The sequence below is a fragment of the Parus major genome, chromosome 2 (assembly GCF_001522545.3).
Source record: "Parus major isolate Abel chromosome 2, Parus_major1.1, whole genome shotgun sequence".
NCBI classification, from domain to species: Eukaryota; Metazoa; Chordata; class Aves; order Passeriformes; family Paridae; genus Parus; species Parus major.
In genome coordinates this window covers 103,497,613-103,524,864 of record NC_031769.1, presented here as the reverse complement: position 1 = coordinate 103,524,864, position 27,252 = coordinate 103,497,613, and the positions used below count along the sequence as shown (strand labels likewise).

General features: G+C 39.7%; 1 long non-coding RNA gene across 2 annotated transcripts; it reads left to right on the top strand.

The window, feature by feature from the left end:
• The first annotated feature begins 16,320 nt into the window (after positions 1 to 16,320).
• LOC107199330 lies at positions 16,321 to 26,326 on the top strand. 2 transcript variants are annotated; one of them, XR_001519200.2, is made up of 3 exons: positions 16,321 to 16,806; positions 24,565 to 24,687; positions 25,340 to 26,326. It is a non-coding gene; the product is annotated as an uncharacterized LOC107199330 (long non-coding RNA). The 2 variants fall into 2 exon arrangements; XR_002002460.1 differs by lacking the exon at positions 16,321 to 16,806 and adding an exon at positions 17,718 to 18,104.
• Positions 26,327 to 27,252: the final 926 nt, after the last annotated feature.

Here is a 27,252-nt window from a genome sequence, read left to right as displayed (position 1 = left end):
TTTTATCACCTCTACTCTGTTTGAGTAAAGTAAACAGAACTGCTGGAGTAAAGAGCCCAGTCCCACACACACCAGTTCAAAACACTCTCTAAAATATGCAAACCAAAGTCGGTGCCTGTGGTCCGTTCCTCTAACAATTCCTGTGCTTAGAAGCCGTTTATTTCAAGCGGAATTGGTATGTTTGATGAGATCTTCTCCTAATCCGCTTTTAATGAACATTCTGTATGTGATAATGTGCTTCCAAGTGTCACCCGGCTTTGGCAATGGCAGCATCTTTCTTCGGATTAAAGATGTACTGGCTGGCCTAAAAAAAATTACACTGCAACATGACAAAGGGTTCCTTGAGTTTTTCAGGGTAGTATGTGGCTACAGCAAAAAAGCACAGGGTAGTTTGTCAGCACAAAGGGGAGGTCAGAACTTAAATCTTCACTTTAGCTTAGCAAAAGCTGGTTACGTCAATTATTTTTATTGTACCTCCGGGACTTTATTCAAGTATGTTGAAAAGTAACAGCAATTTAGTTTATACCAAACTCTATTTCTTTCTAAGATGGTACAATTAAAAAACAAAGCACAGGAATTTAAATGACGATTTCCTAGCAATTTGTTTTTCAAAACTCCAAGTCCAGGATTTGAGACAGGCTGGTCATATCCTCTCTGCCATGAATTCACCTTCTAAACTGGTTTCAACAACAGTATTTTACTGACAAACTGGAAAACACAGAGAACTTAGCTGATGATGTCAGTGGTACTTGTGAGGAGTTACTGCAAAGAGAGATCAAAGTGTTGATTAAATGCAGACCAGGTCAGAGAAGACTGCCAACCCCCCCCCATGCCCCCCAAAACTTACCTGTTGAGGGGATGGGGAGATGTGACTAATTTCCCTGACTTACAGCATAACAAAATCCAGCCACTGTTTCCCAAAACCAGCATGCAGCAAACACCTGCTCTTAAGCTTATTCAGGGCTTGCACATATAATTACACTGCATCTCCTGCCCATCAAAACCGAAAATGCGATTAAGACAGCCAAGCTGAATGCCTTCCTCGTATTGGTAGCTAGAGGATGAAACTTAGGATTGGTCCACCTGAAAAGTAAGGTCTTCATCAAGTCCTGGTATGTGTTGAAAATGTGCAAAAGATGGAAATTCTGCTGTAAATCACATAGAGATAGTCCTAGCCTCACTGCTGAAATTTCTCTTTACAAAATCAAATACAATTTCATCAAAAAGCTCAGCTCAGTTCCCAGTGATTTAAAGTGCCATCTTAAATGATACTCTTGGATAACGTGCAATACTGAGTCCTACAGTATGGGTTTTGTGGGGAATACTAGAGCTCTGTATGCTGCTATCCAGCTAGGAGTAGAAATGGATAAAACTGGCTGAGAAAACAAGAATGACTAGGCAAGACATGGTTTCGGAGTCTCACATTGTAAAAACCTCCTGACATTCAGTCAAAGAGATAAAATCCAATTAGATAGTAAAGGGTAGATGCTGTAGATCCCATCCCTTGGAAATGTGGTACAACACCACATCTGTCACAGAGCTACAGAGGTCATCAAAACCAGAAAAGCCAGTTCCTGTAGAGCCCTGTTGTAAAGCCAGATGCAGCCAGTATCTGTCTTTCACAGGATTTGGTTGTGAGAGTGCTGACCTCTTCTCCATAAGCCTTCAGAACCTGTCAGTCTTCTTCAAAACACAAAGTTTGTCCATTTTCTGTACATGTTTTCACCTGGAATTAAGGAAAAAAAGAAATGGAAAAAAAAAAAAGAAGGAGGAAATTTAATCTTTTGGGGGCTCACTACTTCATATCTTTGCAGCTTACTTTTCAGTTATAGGATGAATAATGTAGTCTTCAGGGAAAATTCATCCTGAAAAATGTAAGGACCTCATACTTAGTCTCCAGAATTACATGTCCTCTGAACTACACTCATAGATTTTTAAGACCCAAGTGGAATCTTATGATCAACTACTTTGTTTTAGATAATACAGGGCATAGGATTTCATGGACTCCTTCATTCAGCATTTAATTTCTGAATGAGCTATTCTGTAAGATAGCAGTATTGATTGCAAGGCTAGCAAGGATGGTAAATTTACTGGATATGTTGTTCCAAGTGTGGCAGTTTAGCACTCTGTTCTTTGTCTCATTTTTGAGTCAGAGAGATTTGTAGCCTGCAGAAGAATCTCTAATGCCTGTGGATTTCCCTCTCCACATAGATAGTCTTAGGCAGAGATTTTCTCTTCTCTGTGCCCTTTCTTTCAGGTAGTGAGGTTGATCTTTTAGTGCTCAGCATGAGGGAGATTTTCCTCAGGTGGCAGTATCTTTGAGCCATTTGTATTTATTAACATCCTTGCTGAAGTGTTGAGGCTAGAAATGGTTACAATACCTAGCAATGATCACCTTGTGGATGTGACAAAAAGTAGCAACTTCTTTAACTCCTCCTTCTGCAGGTGCTGCTCATTGCTAACAAGGGTTGCATTTGCTCTCTTGGCCATTTTGTCATGCTGTGAGATCATGACCTGTTCATAATCCTCTCCCACAGCTAGCTTCTTTTCCAGATGATTACTTCACATGCACAGAAGCCATGGCCTGAAAGTGACACCATGTTTCTTGATTCCTATTTTGTCCTATCGTTTTATGTTGTATTAAAGCATTTTTTCCCCCGGATATTTTACCTTACTGAGCTATTACTCTCCAAAGCATCCATTTTTTTTTCCAGCACAAAGACCATTCTGCACCATCTCAGCTGTCACCTGACACCCATTTCTGCCACCTTTAGAAAGTAGACCCTTTCTAGCAATGCTGCTTATGTATTTGTGCATTGTGATACATGGGCTCAATCCTGCTGCAGTGCAGATCTGTCTAACTATTCCAGACAAGGATTTGACCCAGTTGTAAGTGCAAATCCTGTGACAGAGCAAGTCAGAGTGACTCATAGCAGGTTGCTGGCCAGATCTCCTTTTGCACTTGGGTTCCTAGAGGCAATCCTGTACTGGCATAGCTGAGGTCCCATTTGCCCTAAACCTATGTGGGACATCTGAAGGTGCTTTTTGATGCAACCATAGCTCAGTTACTCAGCTGGAATATGTAGACAAGAAAAGTAGTTCATAATGCATTAATGGTAATGTGGTTGAACTACTAAGGTAGAGTAAGTGTAAAACTTGATTCATCTTCTGAAATAATTAGTTAATTGGCTGCTGAAAAGATTCATCCAAATGTAAAAATGGAATTTAGTTTTGAATAATGATATTTGAGCACCAGAAATAGGACAGTTTACAAGCAGTGTAAACTATGTTTACCATTTATATAATAGTAATAGTAATCAAGTAATAGCAAAATAGTATAGTAATAGTGTTTGTTGTGCAACTTCAGTAATGAAATATCCACAAGAGATAGAGGTATGGTTTTCTGAAACAACATACTTTCTTTGGGAGGACCACAGCAAGAAGGCTTCTTTCTTTTCAGGCTCTGAGATAAGTTTCAGACATTCCATTTCAAAAACAGCTTCATGGAAATTCATGCTACTATGAAATAGAGGAGTGGGACAGAAAAATGACAGTCACTTCTAGCTCTTCTATGGTGTCATTCAGTGTCTCAGTACCAGGATATCATAGAATATACTATGTTGGAAGGGACCCATCAGGATCATTGAGTCCAACTCCTGGGCTTGTACAGGACACCTCAAAAATCACAAAATGGGTCTGAGAGCATTTTCCACACACTTTGTGAACTCTCTCAGGGTTGGTGCTGTGACCTCTTCCCTGGGAAGCCTGTTCCAGTGCCTAACCACTCTAAGTAAAAAACCTTTTCTTGATATCCAGCCTAAATTTCCCCTGACTCAGCTTCTTGACTTTTCCTTGTGTCCTGAAACTGGTCACTAGAGAGAAGAGATCAATACCTGCCCCTCCACTTCCCCTTGTGAAAATGTTGAATTACAATGAGGTCTCCCCTCAGTCTCCTCCTCTCCAGGCTGGATGAGCGGAGTGACCTAAGCTACTCCCTGCATGGCTTGTCTTCCAAATCCTTCACCATCCTTGTGGCCCTCCTTTGGACGCTCTCTAAAAGCTTAATGTTATTTTTATCTTGTAGTGCCTGAAACTGCCCCCAGCACTGGAGCTGAGGCTGCCCCAGCTCAGAGCAGAGTGGGACAGCCCCCTCCCTTGCCCAGCTGGCCATGCTGTGCCTGATGCTCCCCAGGACACAGCTGCCCCTCCTGGCTGCCAGGGCACTGCTGACTCAGGTTCAACTTGCCATCAAGCAGGAGCCCCAGTTCCCTTTCCACAGCACTGCTTTCCAGCCCCTCATTCACCATCTATACACACAATCAGGGTTGCCCAGTCCAGGTGCAGAATATAGCACTTTCCCTTGTTAAATTTCACACAGTTGGTGACTGCCCATGTCTCTAATTTGTTCACCTCTCTCTGCAGGGCCTCCCTGCCTTCAGTGGAGTCTACAGCTCCTCCCTGTTTAGTGGCATTGGCAAACTTAGAATTCCTTCCAGTCCTGCTTCCAAGTAATTTATGATTATGTTGAAGAGCACAGGGCTGAGGATGGAGCCCTGCAGAACTCCACTAGTGACTGGTTGCCAGTCTGATATCACCCCAGTCATTGTAACCCTTTGTGCCCAGCCTGTGAGCCAGTTACTCACCCATCATATAACATGGCTATCCAACTGTGAGCTGGACATTTTATCCAGAAGGATTCTGTGTCAGACAATATAAAAATCCTTGCTGAGGTCCAAAAAGATTACATCTATTGGCTTTCCTAGATCAGCTCTGTGGGTTACCCTGTCATAGAAGGAAATCAGATTTGACAAGCAGGACTTTTCCCTCATGAAGCCGTGCTGGCTGTGACTGATGACTGCATTGTTCTTCAGGTATTTTTCCATACCTTTCAGAATAACCTTTTCCATGATTTTACTGGGCACCAAAGCAAGACTGACAGGTCTGTAGTTTCTGGGGTTCTCATTCCTGAAAATTGTGACAACCATTTTCAAGAGGATGTGATGAATTCCACAGGTACAATTTGGTGAGAAAGGATGTAGCATAAATAAATACTTCATAGCTGACATCCCCAAAATGGAAATGTGAACTGGAAAAAGGAGAGGGACAATGAGAATTAACACTTTTATAAGAAAGGAAATTTCCATTGCCTCCTTCTACAGAAATCCAGGTAGGACACTGTTTTACTCATTTGTTGGACCAGCCACTTGGGAGTGGAGGGCTTGCTGATTTCAGGTGAGTGTTGAATGATAGAGGTATTTTAACAAAACTTCATATATTTTTTTCCCTCTCTTTTACATTAAACTGGAAGTCTTGTGCTTTGTCGTCTGATTCTTTGCTAGTATCAGAAGGATTGGTCAGCATCATATCTTGTCCATGCTAGCAGGATTAATACGCTTCTCTAATAGCATATATCCATTCTGAGATGCATATATCATATATGCAGATGGAGAGGGCAGACTGAGGAAATCGTTGGCCAGGCTAAAGGGTTTGCTATTCAAAATTTGACAACAGATCTAAATATATATTCATTTTGGACAGATTAGATTAGACTCAGCCTATGGATGGTCTCTGTTTTGACATTTATCTCCATGGTGAGAAGAATGGTTACTTTTGAGTGGTAGAGTTATGAATAAATGACTGTCTTTCCCCCAGGAGTGAAGATTAGTGTCACAAGAAATCAGCCATCATGTATGTTATATGCCGAATGTGTACTCTCAGCTCCCACTTCTTGGATGGGATTGAAACTTTCCTGACAGTTTGAGAGAATGAAGAGTGCTTGGGCGTTGCAGCAATCAGGCTGCTCTGAAAATGGTTAAACTTCTAATCAGCTGTGAGCTCTTATGTCACCAGTAAAATAACAATATATGCAAATGAAACTGTAAAAATAGCACAAAGAAGTCTTTCTCTCCCTTGCTATGTATATATATGAATATGGGCATGTATATACACATCTTTCTTAAGCAGACAAGAATGAGAACACATCAGAGTTCCGATATTTATGTATCGGCCATAGCTAAACTTAGACACAACATCTAATTTACACTGACGTCTTTCTTTAACAAGTTTTGTAAGAGGAATGATTTAAGTTCAAGGAAGTGCACTGAGTCATCTGCACGGTGGGCCAGTGGCTGAGCTAAGTTTAGAATCAAGGGGAAGTTTGGATCTTCTGGCTCCAAGTTTTTCCCTTTACATCTCTGCTTTTCTCCTTCTCAGTGCTTAAAGAAAAAGAAACTTTCTTCCCAATTTCTGTTCTTTTCTTACTTGATTTTTTAATGTATCCTTGGTTCTCTAGTCTTCTATAGTAAATCAGAGAATTTAATTTAATGAGCTTTCTGAGTTTTTAAAGTCAGGTTAGCTGATGACCTTGCAAATAGTACCTTGAGACATCTCTCTTTCAGGAGTGCTGAGATTAAAACGCATAAATGAAAAACGTGAGGTTTGTTCAAGTGATACCTGAGCAAAGCAGTGTTCCCCAGTCTCAAGGAAAAAAAAAACCAAACAAACAGATGAAGCTGAGCAAAGTCAGCCCACTCAGCACAACCTCTGTTTGTATCTGCCCGATATAAAACTAGACATAGCCACTCTCTTCAGCTCTCTTTTCTCCCAAGACTTTCTGTGGGCCAATGAGTTTCCTGCCAGCCCAAGAATATCTGCAGGTTATGGCACACCACAGCCTGAGGAATCCAGCTCATTCCTCCGCTGAGAGACACCTCTGAAAGCAGACCCATGGCCAGAACAAGGGAAGACCAGTGCATTCTGTCTGTAAATGAGTTGCAGCCAGGCTGTTTCCAGGTTATGAGCTTTTTTCCTCTGTGTCAGACCCAGGATGCACTTCTTGTGCCACATGGGTTAGACCTTCATGAGTTCCCCTCCAGTCTTTTGGTGTCTGTCCCCAGCACAGCCCAACTGATATTACAAGGCACAACTCATCTCTGATACAAACCGAAGGGTTAATCTGCTTTTGTACAACTTCTGTAGATTTTATCTATCTTTTTCCTGGGCCAATGAATACACAAAAACTAAGAAAGGCTGTCTTTTCCTTAACCTCTTTAAGGTTATGCATGTTTAATAATTTCTGGTGTCTCTAGTTGATTTGGTGCATTGCTGTGTTTTGCATCAGGAAAGAGCCATGACACAGCTAAGAGGTGATTAAGCCCAGGACTTTGTGTAACATGCTGTATGCAGACAGGTGGAACAATTAAACTGAAAGGAAGAAATTTTTTGATTGTGCTTCACTTGCTATAATAAGATGCAGTTATGTTTTTTACCAGTTTTATTTTATTCCTTATACTTCAATGACAGCCTTATTACACCACTGTTTATACACTTTTTTAAAGCTTAGTCATTGTTTAATCTTATAAACAGAGAGTCAACTTCATGCCTGATAGTTGTTGCACCTCACTTCATTATAAGAATCTTACCAAGGAAACTCCATACTGTTCTTACTTCCCAGTAGAGCTCAGAAGAAATAAAAACACTGGAATCTTCTGAATCTATTGAAATCTATTAATTATCAATTATTAGTATACAACAGGACTGTGATTGCTGTTACATTGTATTCAGCTATATTTTACTAGTAATGATAGTGCTAACGTCAGTGGGGCCAAAACAAGAAGGAAAACACCTGCCCACTCAACCTGAGTGAGCTTCATCACAATCTGACCCTATTTCATTAAAAAAAACTTTTTCAGCATGTGCAGTCTTTTCATATTCCAGATCAGTGGTTCCTAAAGGGTGGGCTTCAGAGTCAGAAAATCACAATACTCCCTTGTAACTTCATAGTGAGCAGCTGTCACTCTGTTAAGATAAATGCTACCTTTTATAAGCTGCAGTTACTGTTCACTTTTTCTCCACACTCCTTATATCACTGCTTTGACCTAGTCTGAGTCATTCCCTGCATGGGAAAGGTTTCTTCCTGTGGGCATACATTATGACTGGGGTTGTGTACTGATAAAAGAGGGATAATACGTCCTCTGACTCCTCAGCGAAATGCTTCTGCCTGGAATTAGGATGCACACACAGTGAAGACAAAAACCAGCAGGAGTTTGTTAGATTCCCCTGCTATAGGTGGTCAACAGGTGGAAAAGCAGTTTTTAAATGGCAGTGAATACCATGCCTGTGCTCGGGGACAGGCAAGCACAAGCTGGGAGTACGAGGCAGGAACAGGGTGTGTCCAAAGGCTCTGCTGCATCTGTGTGCAGAGGCCTTGAGAAGGAACCACAAGAGAAGAACTTTGCTCCTCAACCTTTGAATCGTGAGAAATAAGAACTGATTGCTTTCCTGCTCTGCTCTTCTAGCAGGAGCATAAGAGCTTCCATATGGACCAGGCCAAAGGCTAGCCCAGCAGCCTGTTTCTGATGGTCATCAGCAGTTTAAGAAATGTCTCCGAATCTGGGCATGCAGAATGGACATCTTTGCCAAAATGAGCATCTGGCCATCAGTAAATTAAGTACTTTCTACTCATAAGCTGCCTTTATATGAGTGTTTAACAGACCAGGTAGATATCCATTGATTTAGTGGCTACCTTTTAAAGTCCATTTTTATTTTTAACTTTATTTCAGCAATGAATATCTCATTTTAATTAGGCACTATACATTCGTGTGTTTTGATAAATTAGATTGTTACATGCATAACCACTCTCTGAAGATCCCCTCTGAGTATCTATAGTCAAAGTATCATTACTTGTATATTCCAAGACAGGATACATGTTGGCTGTTGGAGGTGATGGAAAAAACCACAACTCGTTAAAATACATTTTAAATAAACTTACATGAATTAATATTTTCTGTCCATTCTTCCTACCTTGTTTACAATTTAGGGATTTTAAAAATTTCTTGCTATGACTTTCAAGCTATATATAAACTTTGTGTTTATACACAGCACAGCTTTTTGTGTCTCAGGAGCATTCTGACTTCTGTTTCTCTAACAATGCCTTTAGAATGAGCACCATGAGAAAACACTGTATGATAGCTTTGTTCTGCTTTCCATACAGCTCCAAAGCCCAAGTTTGAAACCTAGGAGTGAATTTTTGCAACTAAACCACAAGTAAACCCCCCAGTGCTTCAGTATACTTTTCTAATACAAAGCCACATATTTGAACACCAACACTGGGTGTTTCCACATCTCGCCCAAAAACTTGTGATTACAGTGAAACTTTGAAGAAATCACATATTTTTTCACCCAGTCTGAGACTCTCACCTGCTTGGCAATAAACTGGAATGGCTTTTCTTTTGAAATTTTATCTTTTTCATATATATATATATATACACACACCCAATTGTACAGACACTATAATGTAGCCATGTAGGTAAAAAGAGATACCCCTAAAACACCTGTCAAGATTCACAGTACCCAAAGAATGACATACTCCTTTGAATCTAACAGAAAGATGCTGCTGGGACTTGCTGTATTTCATGGCTGAAACCCTTTCAAGTACAGATTCCCTCTGGCTTTCAATGACTTTCTGCATGCAGAGAAATCAGCTCAGGCTCATTGCTGTAGGAATACAAAAGGGGCAGGAAATGCTGCTGCCTTTCTCTGACCACTTGGAATTAAGGTACTCTGCATCACAGTGAAAGACATAAGACAGCAGGACTTTTTTAGAGTCTGGTTGCCTTAATCAGAAAAAAAAATAAAAAAAAATCTGGTGAGCTGAAGATGTCCAGATGGGTTTATAAAGACAAAAATAACAGACTGTGTTCTTTACCCCCATGACAAGAAATAATTCCATGTTGGTGATGCTTCCACAACATACCACCTCTGCTGCCACCAGGGCAGGCTGCACAGCAAAGAGCCTCTCATGGTTGTGAGCAAAGGTGAGTCCATGAATTCAGCAGGACATCTGCATGTAGCTCAAAAAGGGAAAAGTGCTGCAGAATAAGAAGATACCTACAGGAAAGAGGACTCAGCTCAACCAGCAAAGTTTGTTGGTGCCAGCACATAACAGAGAAAACTTCAGGTAATGGTTTGTATTGTTGTATTGGCAAGGAGCTGAGCTCCAGCCTTGGGGTCTGTTCTGATAGGGACACACATGCATCAAATTGTCTTGTGTTGACAGATCCATCACTTTGTTGAGTAACTTATGCCAACCCCATGGGAAAAGCCAAGCAGATCAGAGAGTGGTTGTCATTCTACAGTGAGTGTTTCATCCTGGTGGAAAAGAGGGTGCAATTAATATCAGATGATTCAAAAGTGACATATACACTGAGGTCAGGTTAGGTGCTGGGGTTTTGTTATGTTTCCAAGCCAGCAGAAAGTCATCAGATTGTTTTTTAAGGAGCATTTTCTCAAGAGTTTTAGTAGAGAGAAGAGAGAGTTATGAGTTCCAGTTCTGCTAGAAATAATAGTGGTAATGACTGTGAGCTCTGAATCAGATACCTTTCCACAGTGCCCACAGTTACTTGTTTGCCTCCATCAGCCTTGGAGCAGCCAGGCCCTCTGCTTTCCTCGCTCTGCACATGGAGGATTCTGTGGAGGAAATTTGTCTTTCCAGGTGTGGTAAAGTTTCAACATTTTTTTTCACAAACCCTTATTTTTGCACAGCTTAATGTTCATGGTCAGTAGAAGAGAGAGGGAGCTCAGTGAGGCTTCCCTCTTGCTCTTCTGCCTGGAGAGGGCTGGAAGCCACTTGCAAATGCAGCAGATGAGCACTTGCAGATAGTGCTTTAATGTGGACATTGATGTAGAATGATATTGAACACAAATGTTATTCCCTTTAATAAAGTTTCAGCAGGGAAACCCAGAAATGTTCTTGGTGGATCAGTTCTGCAGAGGTGGCCCCAATGCCTTTGCCAAAGGTGTAGAGGGAGGCTTGCCTTTAGCAAGCCATGCTCTGCTCAACCAGAAAGACTAAGAGTAACCCAGCTTAGCCTGACAATTTGGGTTATTCTCTACCTAAAGCTGATGCAGAAACCCACTTGTATTAATTATTCTAACTCTGAAGAGGCTGTGCAGATCCTGTTTCAAATTTTAATTTTTTAGGCTTAAATGTTTAAATGACACAGGTTTGAACATTAAGTTTGATACTACTTACCATCTCAAAATTTGACTTCCTAACCAGCAGCACTGAATGTTTTTGCAGCTTTAGGAGGATAAAGATATGGAAAAGATGTATTAGGCTTCTCCTTTAGCACACTGTATACCTTCATTTTCTCCACTTGATTTTGGATTTTCAACACACAGAAAGACTATTTAAGGTAGAAGCTGATCCTAAAAGTGTGCATCAGGTTGCTGATGCTAACAAGCAGTTTGTCTCTTTGACCTGAGGTGAAGCGTGGCCTGGATGCTCTTGGATCACTGTGCTTCTCATGATAAATTTACTTGTTTTTGTTGGTGCTAGATATACCCTAGGGTTTGACATTGAGGGCTGGAGACATCAGGAGGAAGAGATGGCCTGGTGCCTGAGAGAGCGCTGTGTTCATGTACCTCCCACCCAGCTGTACAGATGTTTGAAGTTCACTGGTGTATCTCCTTGTCCTGGCAACACACACCCTTTTTCTGTGGGCAGACATTTCCAGTTGGCTGCCTCATGTCCTGACATGAACAAATGGGCTGTTTGGCAGGATCCATAAACCAGATGTAACCTCACCTACTTACTGCTCAGGGTGTTGTCTGTTAGGTGTGCTTGTGAGGGATGCCACCCCCGTAGGGTACAGAATCAGGAAAAAGCCAGTGATTAAGCTGTAAGCTGGAGAAATGGGGCTTGCATCCTACTGCTCTCCCCCATTGCATCTTTGGCCACTTGTTTTCCCATGGCAAAGTCAGAGTGATCTTTCATAACCTGCTGTCTTCAAAAGAGCATAATCTCGCTTTGGCTGTGGTTGAACTGCAATTTAACTTTTCTCACATGTAATGTCTTCTTTCAAAGAATGTTCATTATGATATAAAGTCATATTACTCTCTGATGTGCTGTTGTTAAGAAGATGTGAGTTGGAGGAGTGTCTTCTGTAACCAGAGGATTTGGGAAAAGGTAGGATTTTTTCTTTTTTTAACAAATTTCCCATTCTTCCCTGCTGAGGCCTGCTGTGAAAAAATAAAATAAATTGTTGCTGATGTACTTTAAGTCTTCAGAAATGTTTTCTGTAACTAATAACTATTCCAGAATAAGTCACTTTTTAAAAAACTTGCAGTAGTAAGCAACTGCAATTCCCATATGTCCGTGTTACTGCTGGTCCTCAGTCCTATGTAGTGCCATATGTTGCAAGGAAGATGCATTGAATTATCAACTTAATTTTTCAAGGTTTGCCTTGAGAAACATGAGCTTCTATATCTGCACAACATCATCAGGTCTTTATACACTCTCTGAGCACTGTAGATTTAACATTCCTCTCTCTTTGCAAGCCAGCAAAGTTTACATGTTCTATTTTTAACATTTGTTTTTTCATGTTTTAGGAATGTGTCAACAGCAAAAATGTATGTAGATATTTCAATGACCGCTAGTGCTACTGGATATTATAAGATATATCTTTAACTGCAATAATAAATGTTTATACTTCCTTATTTTCTAAATACAACTAGCAGCAATTTGTATGTAATCAATACACATGCATATGAACATAGCTATTTATCTCTGTATGAATTTAATGTATTATTCTTATAGGATTAAATATAATTTTGCTTCAGTAAAAAACCAAATCTGAAAGCACTTCAGATTCTACTAATATTTGTTATTTCCCCCTGCAAAATAGGAGGAAAAGCAGATATTTTTCTGCATGGCTTTGATTTCTAAAACTAATGTCCATCTACAATGGAAATGCATGTTATTACACATTCAAAAAAAAAAAAAGAAAAATTAAAGAATCTCATAATTTGGAGATTATTCAGGAAACATCAATTCTGCAGTTCCTTCAAATATAACTGTTGATCTACAGCTTTGTGTAGCATCTTGGCCACATGCTTAATTATTTTTATATATATTTATTTTTTTATATAATAAAGAAAAATATTCTTTAATGGGAGTATAAATGTAAATTACAGGTATTTTGTGGCTTTTTTTGCACAGCTGGAGAAATGTAAAATGTCTCATCTGAATGAGAGTGGGCATATCATGGTACTGTAGAGAAAGAGAAGCCCATGAAGTTACTGGTGTCCTTCATGTGTGCAAACTCATGGGTTTGGACATGCCTGGCTTTGGCATGTGCACTCACATGTCCACACACACACATCTCCAGCCAGGCACTCCTCTGGCAACATGCAAAGTCATGACCAGCACTGCCAAAATGCTGCAGCATTACATGGTAGAGCCACATTACCATTTTCTGGTGTGTACAAGGCATGATAGTTAACAAGTGCTTTGGGGCACCCCAAATGTCGCTCAAAAATTTTGCTCAGAAATGCTAAATTGTAAGTAAGTGCAGTTATTGTAATTCTGGAGATCATGCTTACAAAATCAGAATATTTTATTCCAATGTATTATTTTTCACTATTTATTTATTACTTGTATTGCCATAGCAACTAGGAGCTCAGCCACAGCCAAACCCCCCCCTTTTCTAGGAACTGCACAAACAGGAAAAAGAGATGAGGAGCTCACACTTGCATTAATAAGGTGTTCTTAATTTTAAAAGGTCTCTGAGGTCACGTATGCAGCTGCAGACAAAAGATGTAAAGCAAGTTCCAATATAAAGGATAAATAAAACCACAATCAGACCCTTAGTGATAGCTTGGCTGTCTGCTGAAACTCCTCAGAGAAATGCTGGCATTATCAGCAGACCTTGAACTATGCCCTTAAGGAAATAAATTCAGGCTCTATCAAGCCAAGAAGGGAGGGCCAACTAAGGACCTCATGCTGCAGCATCTCCACATTTACTGTGTGGATGGCTACTGGGAACCTCTCTGCTGATCCATCTGAGCACGATCTCCTCACGTGAGGAGAGCCACGCAAAAGTCTTTGGTACAGAATTCAGACTTTAATGAACCTGAGACCTGGAAATATTCCTTTCCTGTTATTTTGACATTAACCTGAGGAAACCTTCTTGTTCATTAAGAAGAAAAGTTGTCAACCCTCCATAAGAAACTATCTCCCTATGAATCCCAATGGGGACACCACTGAAAGGACCATGATTACACAAAACAACGACCTTCTTAAATTCTACTACATTTCAGAGCATATCGATTCCTGGCATGGTATTTAGCTGTGTAATATGAATGCTATTTTACGTTCCAGAAATGTTAGCCCTGTTAATGCCTTGAAATCTTCCTTTAATCTTTTGTGCCTTATAAAGACTTCCATTAACTCCTTCCCTTCTTCAGTATCTCTTTATTTTAGTTTCCTATTTATTTTTCTCTCTTTCTTATTCTTGACCTTTTTTTCTGCAGCATGTTGCTCTCACAAATTGCTGCCTGAAAAGAGACACAATTTATTGTGTCATTTTAATGCAGGGAGTTTGCACAACACATGTAGTTTTGGATTATTTCAAAAGAAAGAACACAAACATGTATGTGCTAATTAAACACACCATACTAATCATGCGTCAGCGTGTGGCCCTCATAACTCTGGCAGCCACGAGAAGACTCCTGAGGGAGGCATATTCCTTCAGACTAAATTGCTATAGGGATCTTTGCAGGGAGGCTCTCTTTTATTTCTGAAGGCACTACGCTTGTGGGGGATGTGCTCTTGTCTAACGTTGACAGCTCACTGCCCCTGCCCTTTTCCATCTCTGTATTAAACTGCTGATAAATCTTCCTGGTCATCCTGTAAAGTAGAAGAGAGAACTCAAACCACAGTGTTTCCAGCCAGCAAGACTTTAGAAGACAGGAGTGTGTGTGATATTGTTGCAGAAGGAGGATTCAGCTGGTGTGAAGTCCCGCTGTTTGCAGGCAGCCTCACTTATCACCCATCAGAAATGGGGTCTGCTCGTGCCCACCCTATGGGAGCCGTGGTGCCTGGAGCAAGGCTCTGCTCATGGCCACAGCTGGCCAGAGCTGCAGGCTGCACCCTGGGCTTTGGGAACTGACAACAGGGTGCACCTTCTGAAGCTGGAAAGGGGCCTAAGCTGTCCGTGAAGGCATAGGATATTTATTCACTTCTTTTTGAAAAATATGAATTTATAAGCATCTTGATCTGGCTGTCTGATCAGGCATATGGCTTTCAGGAGCAGAGTGCCTTGAAAAGTGCCTTTTGGATACCAAAAGGACAATCTTTGTTTTTGTCTATTCTCTCATACAGAAAAATCATATGTAGCAGAATGAAATAAATTAAATGAAAACCATTTCCATCACAATTAAAGCAGGGAAAGCCTTCAAGGTGTGCTCAGTCCCTATTTGCACAAAATGCCTGTTTCTGAGTATGAGGCTTTTTAAACCAAATGCCTAGACAATTTGCTATTAACAGGAAAATGAATGGGAAACCAATTCAGAATTGATGCTAGAAAATGTTCAAGGTCAAATGACAGTATTTAGCTCTCATCATATTTTGTATCTGCATGCATGTATAGATTAAGCACCTTAAGTCTCAAATGCTGCCATTTGTTGGTATAAAAGGTTCCTGTTCAGATGAGGTAAAGGTGCTCTGAAAACTGGACCCTGAAGTTTCCCCAGATGTGCAACAGGGATTGAAGCCCAGGCAGGTGAACAGCACTTGCCTGAGAAAGAGGGGATGAATGAATGGATAGTTTCTGCACAGCACAGTTTGGCTCTAACGGGTTGGGATGTAAAGAGCCTTTATCAGCTGCCTCATGCATGGTGGCTGCCTGTTGTGAATACTTTTAAGAGGACAGTTTGAAAGACAGACTAGGAGGCTCGCATGCTAACTGCTTTAGAGAATATTTTTTGGAAGACTTTTTCTGTTGTAGGTATAGACTCAGCTCTGACTCTGGACAAAAATTGCCTGCTAGCTGTACAGAAGTGATGCATTCAAATATTAGGAGATTGTTTGGTATAGTCTGCCATAGAGCCCTGCACCTGAGCTGTCGGCTACCAACACATCTTTGAGCTGCACTCATAACCCTCTTTAGCTTTTTAGGGATTGCTCTGATGGACATTTTATAGGCATAAAATAATGCTGCCAAAGTCAGCCTAGTGGCTTTTTGCCTCTGCTCCTGAGTCTTCACCATTCACTACTACCTTCTGAGGGGCTGATTCAGAAGAGTTGCCTCTTCCTGCTTTATCCTGCATGAATTAAACTTTCTTTTTCTCCTCAGGCTACAGATGAGTAAATTCCCTTCCTTACTAGAAAATATAAGATAAGTGGGTCTATTGGTACATGGGCACATCCCGCTGGTTTCACGCAAAGGATGTTAATTCACCTCTCCTCTGCTTTTGGCCCAAAATGCCTGTTCCTGCCAAGTGTGCTGTGGGAACGTGTGTTAAATGTTACTGTCACTTTTAGTATATGAAAGATGATAAATACTGTGGAGACAAGCTGTGAAGAATGAAGACAAGAAGCTGATGTTTGGTGTGAATGAAGAGGGGGCAGGCTGTGAAAAGTGAAATCACATGCTCGGAGCAAAAGGCTAGGAAACTTTTCTTCACCATAATGTTATGAATGGAAATAGGTAGCAATGTTATATTTGACAAATTTGTAGAAGATGATGTTAGTTGAGACGGGAGATGGTGAGAGCCTGGAGGAGTGTTTTAGGTTATGAATGAGAATAAAAGTGTAAAATGTATAACCGTAAAGTAGAAAGATGGAGTAAGAATCAATTCGGAATTCAGCTGAAGGCTGTGCCAAGGCCATGGACCTGAGGAGCTGCAGAAGAGGCAAGATAGTGGTATTTCCATAGTGACAGAAAAAGAGGAACTTCACAGAAGCAAAGAAGAGCCCTACTATGACTGTGCCACTCTTAAGCAGATGGCTGAAACATGGAGCAGGTACATTACTTATTTATTTTGCAGATGAGATTATCTGGAATTGGATTATTTGCATAATTATCTGTAAATGAATTATCTGGAGACAACATGAAAAGAAACAGAGACAGAGCCCAGGTGTAGAAGGCTTCTGTGGAAAACTGGAGGGAAGAATGAGAAAAATCCTTTGAAATGCACACTGGAGTGTAGTTAGAGGGAAAAGGGGAGAATCAAGGCATAGATGAGTCAAAGTCCATGTGGAACAGCTTTACAAGAAGAAGAGTTTTGCAGGCAGATTGGAGAGGGTGTCAGTTCTGGGTTTTGGGAGGAATGATTTGTGAGGCACTTTGGTGAAAATGTGTCTTCTTCACTAGAGGGCAAAGGGAAGAAGTTAGGGAAAAAAAAAAAAGGCTTAAGACTGAGCTTAATTGGAAGAGCTCCAGAATACATTTGCAGACAAAAAAGGTGGGTGGGATGGTTGGTAGAGAGTGGAGTTAAAGATGATTTATTTTTAAAAGTACATTTATATTGTGAGGTGGAGTATCTTGAGGAAATTGAGAAATAGAGATACTAAAGAGGGAGTGGAAGAGTGCCAGTGAGATTAAAAGACAAGCTTGAAAGAAGCAGATAAGATGCTTGTCTGGTTAGAATGAATATTGTGGAATATATGTCTTGCATGTTCTGCAGAAGGAAAGGAATTTTGAAAAACCTGACAATTCCCTCAACAAGGAGAAATGTATGGTTGGGAAAAGGAAAAGGAAAAGGAAAAGGAAAAGGAAAAAGAAAAGGAAAAGGAAAAGGAAAAGGAAAAGGAAAAGGAAAAGGAAAAGGAAAAGGAAAAGGAAAAGGAAAAGGAAAAGGAAAAGGAAAAGGNAGGAAAAGGAAAAGGAAAAGGAAAAGGAAAAGGAAAAGGAAAAGGAAAAGGAAAAGGAAAAGGAAAAGGAAAAGGAAAAGGAAAAGGAAAAGGAAAAGATGACTGAAGGACTGATCGAGGGTGGTGGTAAGATGCCAGCTCAGAAAACAGGATTCAGTTAAAGCATAGGAGCATAGAGGTTTCTTTTTACTAGGGAGGTGGCGAACTGAAGGAGAAAGGGAGGAGAAAGAAAGGAATCCACGGTGGAAGGTATAGCTCAAGCTGGGGAGAGGAGGAAGAGAGGAAACAGGAGGGGGAGGGTGGGGAACAAAAAGCGTGAGTGGGGAGATACAATACCTGCAGAACTTCATGAGCATATGATAAGAGAGGAGAGAGAAAGAGGGAGCAGGAGACACCAAGGAGCAGAAGAAGGGGCTATCTGCACTTGTGATCTGGACATGGGAACAAGGTAAACTGAGGAGACAGATGATTGATGGTCATTTGTCAGGACAGAGAGATAAATCTTCAAAGCTGGCCAGCAAATCAAATGAAAATATGAATCTGATTTATGGCATAAGGAATTAGGTGTACTATTAACACTGAACTCCAAGATATGGAGCATAGGTGAGGAAAAATATTCTATAATTCTATGAGAGCTGGAAATATAGAGACATGAGTTCAAAATTGTTAAAAGAATGGAAAAGTTTGCAATTTGGAACACTTCTAACTTGGACAGGGTTTTGTAATAAAGCTGTAACTTTTGATAATGCTGTTGCCAGTATAATGCTTGATCACAAAGGCTTGGTTTTTAATGTTAGGCCTAATGTTACTCATTATTTTTTGTGTTTCCTTTCAAAATTCAACTAGTCCACTCAAAATACATTAGAGTTATTTTCTGTGGGTCCCATTAACATTTTTCCCAGAATGCCATCTCCTTAGTGAAGAGCCTATAATTTATTCATTTATATCTAGAAGCTCCTTCAAATTTAAAAATATTAAGCTTAAAAAACAATGTATTAACTTAAATAGCGAGTCAATGAGTAAGAAATGATGAAGTGCTTCCTGAATCAATAGGTACTGTGAATTAATAGAAAAAGAAGTACTATGTACTGAAGAAAACTCTGAATTGAGTTCTTATGAATGCCAGAGTAATTATGATGAATGTCAACACTGAACCAGGTATATATATAATATTTTATTTGTAGACCTGCATGTAGAAGATCTAGCAGAATAAATATGGAGCACCTCAGATACACACACACACACATCTATAACACCCCATCTATATTAATATCTTTATTAATATCTATATTAATATCTATCTATATCACCTATATCTACATCTATCTATATCATCTATATCTATATATTTATAACTATATCTGTACTTACCTGTATGCAGTCATCTCAAATATACCTAGCTAGAAGTAGCAGTTACATGATTTCTCAGCAGGTGAGAATTTTTTTCTGTGATCCTGAAGCACGTTCTTATCTTGAATCTTTATTGATCTGATGATGCATCAGCAACAAGTTACTTGCTAAGCCAGGCATTTTATTTATTATGAGTGTCACTGTCATTTTCTAATTAAAATAAGTTTTTTTCTTCATTAAAAGCATGAGTTTTCACTTCCATTGGAAAGGTTACCCTTAGGCATCTAATGCTTTCTCATAACCTAGCCATTTCTCTCCAAAACTGCTTTTCCTTATTAGAGGTTTAAATAAGGTGTCTTATTTTGATGTTTACTCTTCCAGCTTTCTCAAAACAGCTGTTAAGACTTCTTGTGGTTATGATCTTTATGTATGGAAGGATTGATTTATAATGCAATATTACTGCAACTGAGAAATAAATCCCATGTATTTATTTATCTATTTATCCCACTAGCCCCTTTTCATGGGCAGAAAGCTGTGCAAACCAGAAGAATGGTGTCAGATCTGTGAGCTGTGATGTCTCTTTTTCAGTGTTTTTCTGATTCAAAAAATCCTTAATAACTTTTAAACTCATGGAATGTCAGCAGAAACACGAAGAGGTTGAGCTGCTGTAGATACAAAGCTAGCTGTTGGAGAGCTCTGATTTTCAGAGGTATGAAAAGATGAACTTGGGCAATGCTAGACTGAGAAAATGGCTACATCTATGCCAGGAAATTAAGTGGTGACAGGGAAGGCCCCAGGGCAGAGGCACCTGGTTGTCTGTACTGTTATTTCTGTAACAGCCCAGGAATGGCACACTTGTGACCCACAGAAAATAACAGCTTGCAGCCAGCTCAGAGTGATTCAGGAGCTAGTAACTCCCCAAAGGCAGTTCGGCCTCCTGGAGACTACAAGAGTTTAAAAGCATGGACAGGGCTAGTCATGCCTGTAGGCCTCAGTGCCAGACTACAGAAAAATTTAATCAACCAATGTGAAGAAGCCTTACAACACTGTACATTACTTGTGTCAGGAATATTTGGAAAATGAGCCAGTGGCCTGTTGATTGCCTGGAGTAAAAAGGTGAGCTGAGTCAGTCGGTGATGGAGGTAGGGACAGTACTCTTCACAAAAAGGTCTATATTAAGGCAGGCATCATTTCTTGAATCTTTTTTTCTTTTTTTAAATGTCCAAATATTTGTTCTAGAGATGAATCATCATTCTTATTGAGCTTCATAAAAGTCATAAACTTCTTCATTTTACAGCCCCTACAGTAAAAAAATATTAGAGTAAATATACTTGTGGGTAAAATATAACAACAGATTAATGCAATTTTTTCTATTTATTTCCTATGGCTAGCCACCTCTAGGAAACAAGCTAAGAGAAGCAGAGAGTCTGTGATTCCCTGTGTGATGTTTTACAGACTTATTAACTTATAAGGACACTTTTGTCCTTCCTAAGTGATGGTTATATCTATTAGAAAGTTATTTGTTTTTCAGTTTTAATGAACTCTCAGGAGTGCTTGAGGGATAGGTGAATTGACCTGAATTTTCTCCTCACACTTGGACAAACATCCAGTGGAGCCTTAAAAAGTTCAGTTTATATTTAGTTATAACTCTGTCTTAATAGATATAGAAATAGATTGGAAGAAAGGAACTTTTGCATGATCCTCCCTGCTAAGTGCTTTAGCATGGCCAATACCATCACTGCATTGATCAATAGTCTCATGGTATAAAAAAGACCCTTAGGCAAAGACTTGAAGCAAAGTGGCCAACTGTCTAAGTACATGAGCAAAAGCATTTCTAAAATACAAAGGGCAAGGCTGTTCTAGCTGTTCTGATGCAATTACTACTTGGTGTATGCTGACTAGAGTGAACAGAATTGGGCATTATATCCAAACACAAATCTGTCCGTGCACAAAAGTAGATACAGTTCTCAGGCTTAAGGAGAGAACAGAGCAAGAAGTTATATTGTGACCAAGACATCTGGAAATTATTTTGACTTTGGGATCTTCTGTCTGTGAATTTTGATGTAGATGTTTTTCTTCATAAGAGAGGAGCTCATCATTCTCTGCAGCTCTGGACACATCTCAATCTGGACAAAACATTATCATTTGAGAACCTTAGCCTTCTTGTAATTTTTCCAGCCTATGAAATTTGTTTGCTTTATATTTTTGTGTGTACTGCATCACAGGAGAGTTCAGCCGCAGCTGCATTGCAATCTGATTTTGAGGGTTACTAGAAAAAGGGATGGGTCTGGACTCACACTGATTTTACACCTCTGTCACTCCACTGCTAGGAATGAGAACAGTGACTCCAGGGGTAATGACATTGCTCCTGATTTGAAACTCTGAACCAATTGTAAGCCTGTCTTGCTTCTGGTAGCAAAGTTTCAACCATCTTTTACTAACACTTGGGAAAGCATATCTGAAATTCTTGCCTGCTTTATGTCAAAGCCGCATCCGCTAGGAGAGCTTTATCTATGAAAAAATGAATGAGGTTTCAGATAACCTTTGTGACAGACTCTTAAACTATATGTAGGCTCCCAGTGCTAGGAGGCTGTGAGGTAAATTTAGATTACTGTGGACTAAATATAAATATGCTGCTCACTTCCCTGAGCAGTTGATGTGAAGAGGTTAGACTCCCGCCAGAAACAGGACCCTAAGTTTCTGCTCTCTACTGTTTTTCTTTGAAGGCTGAGGTAAATCATTGAGACATCCAGTGCATTGAATGGGATCCTTTGCCATCACTTCCCATTTGTAAAGTAACACAATAATACCTAATTACTGAATAGGGGCAGTTCAAAGATGTCTGAATCAGTTTGATAGCTAGAAATATTTTAGCCAGTGTACTGGTAATGCAAGATTTGAGTGGTTACCTTGACATGCAGAGACAAGTTTTAGTTGCAGGACCTTTGCTCCATTACATGTCTGCTGTGGTTGAAAGATAAAAAGGTATTGATTCAGACATTTGGAATTCAACAGGGAACAAACATAAAAGTAACAAGGAAAGTTAAAAATTATAGAACTAAGAATTTTTAAAGGGGAATCAAGGAGGCCTTGGATGAAAGATATATTTTATGCTTTCCCAGAGTATAACATGAAGGTGAAGACATTATATCAGCAGAGTTAAACACCACTTCTTTATTTCTTTAACATTTATGAGGAGTATACAGGAATTCTTACAAACTGATGCTGCAGTTTGGTTCACAGTGGCTGCTGACTGAGCTGACAGTGTTCATTTAAACCCTCTCTCAGGCAATGCTTTTAAGCACAAATGAAACTCACACCTGTTCAGGGAAGCACTGAGTCACATACCCACAGGCCAGTATCATTTAAGTGCTGTTGACATCAGTGGGATCTGAGTATGTGTGGCTGCACCCTATTGAAACAGGGGTTTTACTCAGAGCAGGACCTGAAGGCTGATTTTCCCTGAAGATGACACGACTGTGTAGCATTTGTTAGTGTTTGAACAAGCTCTGTGTTTGGGTGGCTCTCCTAAGACTGTGTTTCTTGAAATAATGTGCTTTGTTACATTTGTTTATTCCCAAAGATATTCTGATAAGTCTCATTAAAGACTATTTTGGAAGTATTTTTCCACACTAGTTAGATTTTGTTTGATTAAATTCAGTATTTAACAGTATATAAGAATTGCAGTGCTGCTATTTAAATTACTTAGGGAAGCAATTTTTGTGTGGTGTTGATTAAAGGATGGCTTGAACAAGTATGTTTTTCCTTTTATATTGTTTTTTAATAATGTATTTTTAATTTTCAAGCCAGGGAGAAATGAAACAAACATTCCAAGTTATTCATAATGGAAAGTGACATAGGGAACAATTTGTTCAGAACTCAAAGGCCAGTCAGACAAGTCAGACTTCATATATCTGTCCAAAGAAATTGCAAACACACAAAATTATTTTCCTTGACGTTAGCTTTGGCAATACAAGTACAGAAAAAAAAAAAGATCCTTCCTTCCCTAAATCTCTGGGAAGAAACCTGGGAGGTGTTTTTCCTAGTTTTAAGACAGGGGCTCACAAGAAGGTGAGGATGAGTATTCCTGAGTTTTGGTGAGAGCAAATACTTCATTCATCTGACAAACCCGAGTAGAGGCTTCCAGGCTTGTTTGGTCCCCTGATATTCAGGTGATAAACTAAAGAAAATAGCTCTTTCTTGGCTTTTTGTGAAGATAAGAAGAAAAGAAAAGGAGAAGCCTTAAGGATTTCTCTCAGTGGGCTATAGTTTTCAGCACACTTATAAAATATAGCACAGCTGTTCCTGGGAATATGGATGCAGAACATGGAAACATGGAACAGCACTGTTCCCAGTCCATACCTTGAGGCTTTGCATTGTCAAGCCATTCTCCTCAGGATGCCCCCCGAAATGTGAGGGGTGTCTGCTGAGCATCCCACAGCTCTCATTCTCTCTAGGGCAGGGGTCCCTACTGTCTCCCAGCCCCACAGGTGCTGGACCATGCCTCAGATGTGGGGCCCACAGGCACAGCCTCAGGAGGGCTGCAGAGCTGAGAGCAGGGCAGTCACAGGTGCCAGGGGAGGGATGGACGAGAGCACAGGAGGAGGACTTGCCTCTCTGAGTCTCTCGTTTGAGGCAAATAAAGTGTAGGCAAAGGGGGCTAGCACTTGGTCACAGTTTTATTTACTAATACTGATACAGACACAGAGACCTTAGGACATTCCAATCTACAGCTACTTATTGCTTGTTGCTCCTTCAGAAAGCAATAAGCTTGTTTCTGGTTTTTTTTGTCTTTGCAAATGATTTATTCATGACAGCTCCTGAATCTGTGGCTGCTAGTTTGGCTATGGCCTTTGGGGTGGATTGTGGATTATGAATATATGCTTTACTGCAAGACAAACCAAACCTAATTTTCTGCCTCAGGCAAAGCTGCCTGTGAAGAAGGTTGCTGAATATTACAACCTCTGTTATGGACTGGGAGTATCAAAGGGCAGCTTGACCATGGAAAGGGGGAATGTGCTGCCAACTCCCTCCACTGGCCACCCTGAAATATAGGGAAAAGTTAAAACAAACCAACAGCAGAAAAGTTAGTGAAGATAAGGTTGTCCTCCTGAAGAAATGTGAGGGGATTTCTGCTGCCAATTCACAGCTGTCATAGGTTGCCTGTATATTGCTCATGTGTGGCAAACTGTGTTTAAGGAAAAACAACTTGTTTATCTGCAGCCTGTCTGAAGAACAGGATATGTTATGAGCTGATATAGAGAAGATATTAAACACCACCTTTAAACAAAACTTACATTTTGTTATCAAAGTAAAATGTAAGCAACGTTATGCAAAGACAAATAGTTAAGTCAGCAAAAAACAGCTTACAGGCATGGTCAGTGCCATCCATGTTAAAATTAGTCGCTGTTAGAGGAGTTTTATGTTCTGTGCTAAGTGTCTCGTCTTTAATAGAAACATCCACTTCTAGGACAAAGATCAATGGCAGATTCAAAAGAGGAAAGTTTGTGTATCCAGTTTTATCTTTTCCAATTTTCTTCATGCTTGTGTCTCTTCAGTTTTTGTTGGTATAGAACCAGACAGTGATCTGTCTTTTCCTGCTGAGTGTTGGGTGATACAGACCTACATGTCTAGACCCAGGAGAGCTCACCCACAAGGCTTAGTCCAGTTGCCTGTTGCAGGTAAATTTTTTCAATTGTCAATTTTTCAACTGCCAGTGAATTTCAATGAATGTTGTGCATCTCACATGACTGAAAAGATTTATTACCCATATATTCTAATGTCAATTCAAATATACAAGACAAAGATCACTGCTCAGGGACAAACAAACTTGAACTCTTTGTCCAGGAGCCTGTTAGGATTCAAAAAATTTTAGGAGATGAGAAGCTGACTGCTGGGCCTCATTTATGGGGCAAGAGTGGCAAATATCTCTCCACTTTGTCTCTGTGGTAGCTTTACTCAGAGGCTTGTGCTGCCAGAGCTTCAGCTGATATAAATCAAGGATTTGCCATGGCTGAGGATTTTGCCTTGTGCCTCCTCACTTGCCAAATGCTCAGCAGTGGAGTGGTCATTTTTCACAGAGTCTTGTTGTTTGGTGAAAATGTGTGAGTACAGTAAAATGACAGAATTTTCAATTGTTTTTCAATTTGTTTTTATTTCAATGTTGTTCAATTTGTTTATATTTGCTGAAATTGTGAAAAGCACATGTACGGATGGAGTTCAGTCTTTTGTGGTGTGGATACTGGCTCCTGTTCCATGGGCTGAAGCTGTGTAAAATGTCTTTTCCAAAAAGATCACGATAGCTTTGACAATGGATATCCTTTATCATTTCAGGACATCAACTTTACGATGGATCAAAGCCCTCAATATAGAACAAATATTTGGTGCCTTCTAAGCTCCACCAAACTGTGGCGAGATACAGTAGCAAGAAGCCTGCCCCTACTGTCTAAGGAATTAAAATTGTACTGCATGAAAACTAATACTTACAAAATAGGAATTTATGAATTTTAGTATAAAAATTATTTATCTGGATCAAACCTTTCTTGCAGCTAAAAGATGGAATTGTTGCTTTACTTTAAATGTGTAATTGCTTATTTCTAATTTTTACTGATGATTGTTTATGAAGCATGTAGGAGTGGGAGAACCTGAGCTTACACATCCCTCAGTCTGTTGTAGAGCAGTTTGAAGAGGGCTGCAGGCAGCATCACTGCACCTGAAACTCATACAACCAAGCTTCATGGATGATCATTGCAGAGACCTTTACTTCTCATGGTTCTTGTATGAGATAGAGGGCCAGAGATACCATTACAGAGCTGTGAGCCTGAGGTTTATTGTGCTCATAAAGTAATGTGATTGATAAATTATTCTGTCGATTTTTGATATCATGTTTTTGTATTATGATGCCTCCAATAAAAAAAGCAGTATTACAGTCTTGAGAGTTACATTGCTAAGGATTGTCTGCAAACTGTGAATATCAAAGGCCAAATGACATGATAAAGAGAAGTGTGAAAAGAAAAAAGCAAAACTTCCCTTTAAAAGCTTTAATTGGTACAACTATGACTCAATTTCAACAAATGATTTTATTTTTTTTTAATTAAATAGGAATGAACCATATGTACTGTTCAGAAAAGGAAGTGGCTGGGGCGCAGCATTTCAAAATAAACAGCTGTTCAAATATAAATTTCCTGTTTATTGAGATTTCAGTTGTATCGGAGTAAAGGTCTCCGAGTGGCTGAGCAAGTCAATCATTATATACCTTGTTAGTGTGACAGCCCCCTGTGTATTGTTTAACTGGAAATAAAACACAAATACTCCAGACCCCTACTGTGTCTGCTTCATGGTGCATAAATCTATTGTGTGTCATGTCACTTAGAGTTTTGATGGCAGGCTACCAAATGGCAGAGGAAGATACACAATCAAGCCTTCATTTTCATAAATGAAATTAAGGTACACACAGGAAATATAGAACAGAAGTGTTTTCATTAGTGCTGTTCCAAGGGTCCATCACTCAAAATGGAGACTTTGCAAGCTCCACTGAGCATTTTAATACCTATGCAAATGAGTGGTTTTACCAAGTATATATTATTTTCTTTTCCAATTTTGATGGTATTTTTGTATTAATAAACCAGTGCCAATTAAGTTTCACTAGTATTATGTCTGTATCTGGTTGGACTGACAAGGAGAGAGCCCTTGGTCACTGGTGGGCTCCAAGGGCTTCCTTCATACAAGCCTTGGAGGTGTTAGAGGTGTTTAAACACCCAAATGTATGGTCCCCAAGGTCCATAATATAATTAGGATAAACGCCAAAATGAAGTTTAGGTTAGGTGCTATCTTCAAGTCCTGAGTCTTCTTTACCTAAATACTGGCTCTTAGGAAACACCTACAAATACCTGACAATTTTGTTGGGCATTTGATGGAGGAAAAGCAAAAAGAAGGATCTTGCCCTTGGACCTTGTGATCTAAACTGGAATGTACACTAAGCTAGGCAAAGAGTGAGTAAAAGCATAAATAAAGATGCTCCCTGAAGATATTAGTTCACCCTACATCATTCTGGGATCTAAAAAATAAAACAGGTAATTTTGAGAATTAGATTTTTCAGCTAGACTTTGAGAAAAATTATCTGGTAACATGTAGTATAAAAAGTTGGCCACTAATATTTGGATTAAGCTAGATTTTGTCAGTATTATCACTCTCTTATTTATGCTGTTACACTAATTTCAAAACTTGAAACATCTGTTTGTTTTATT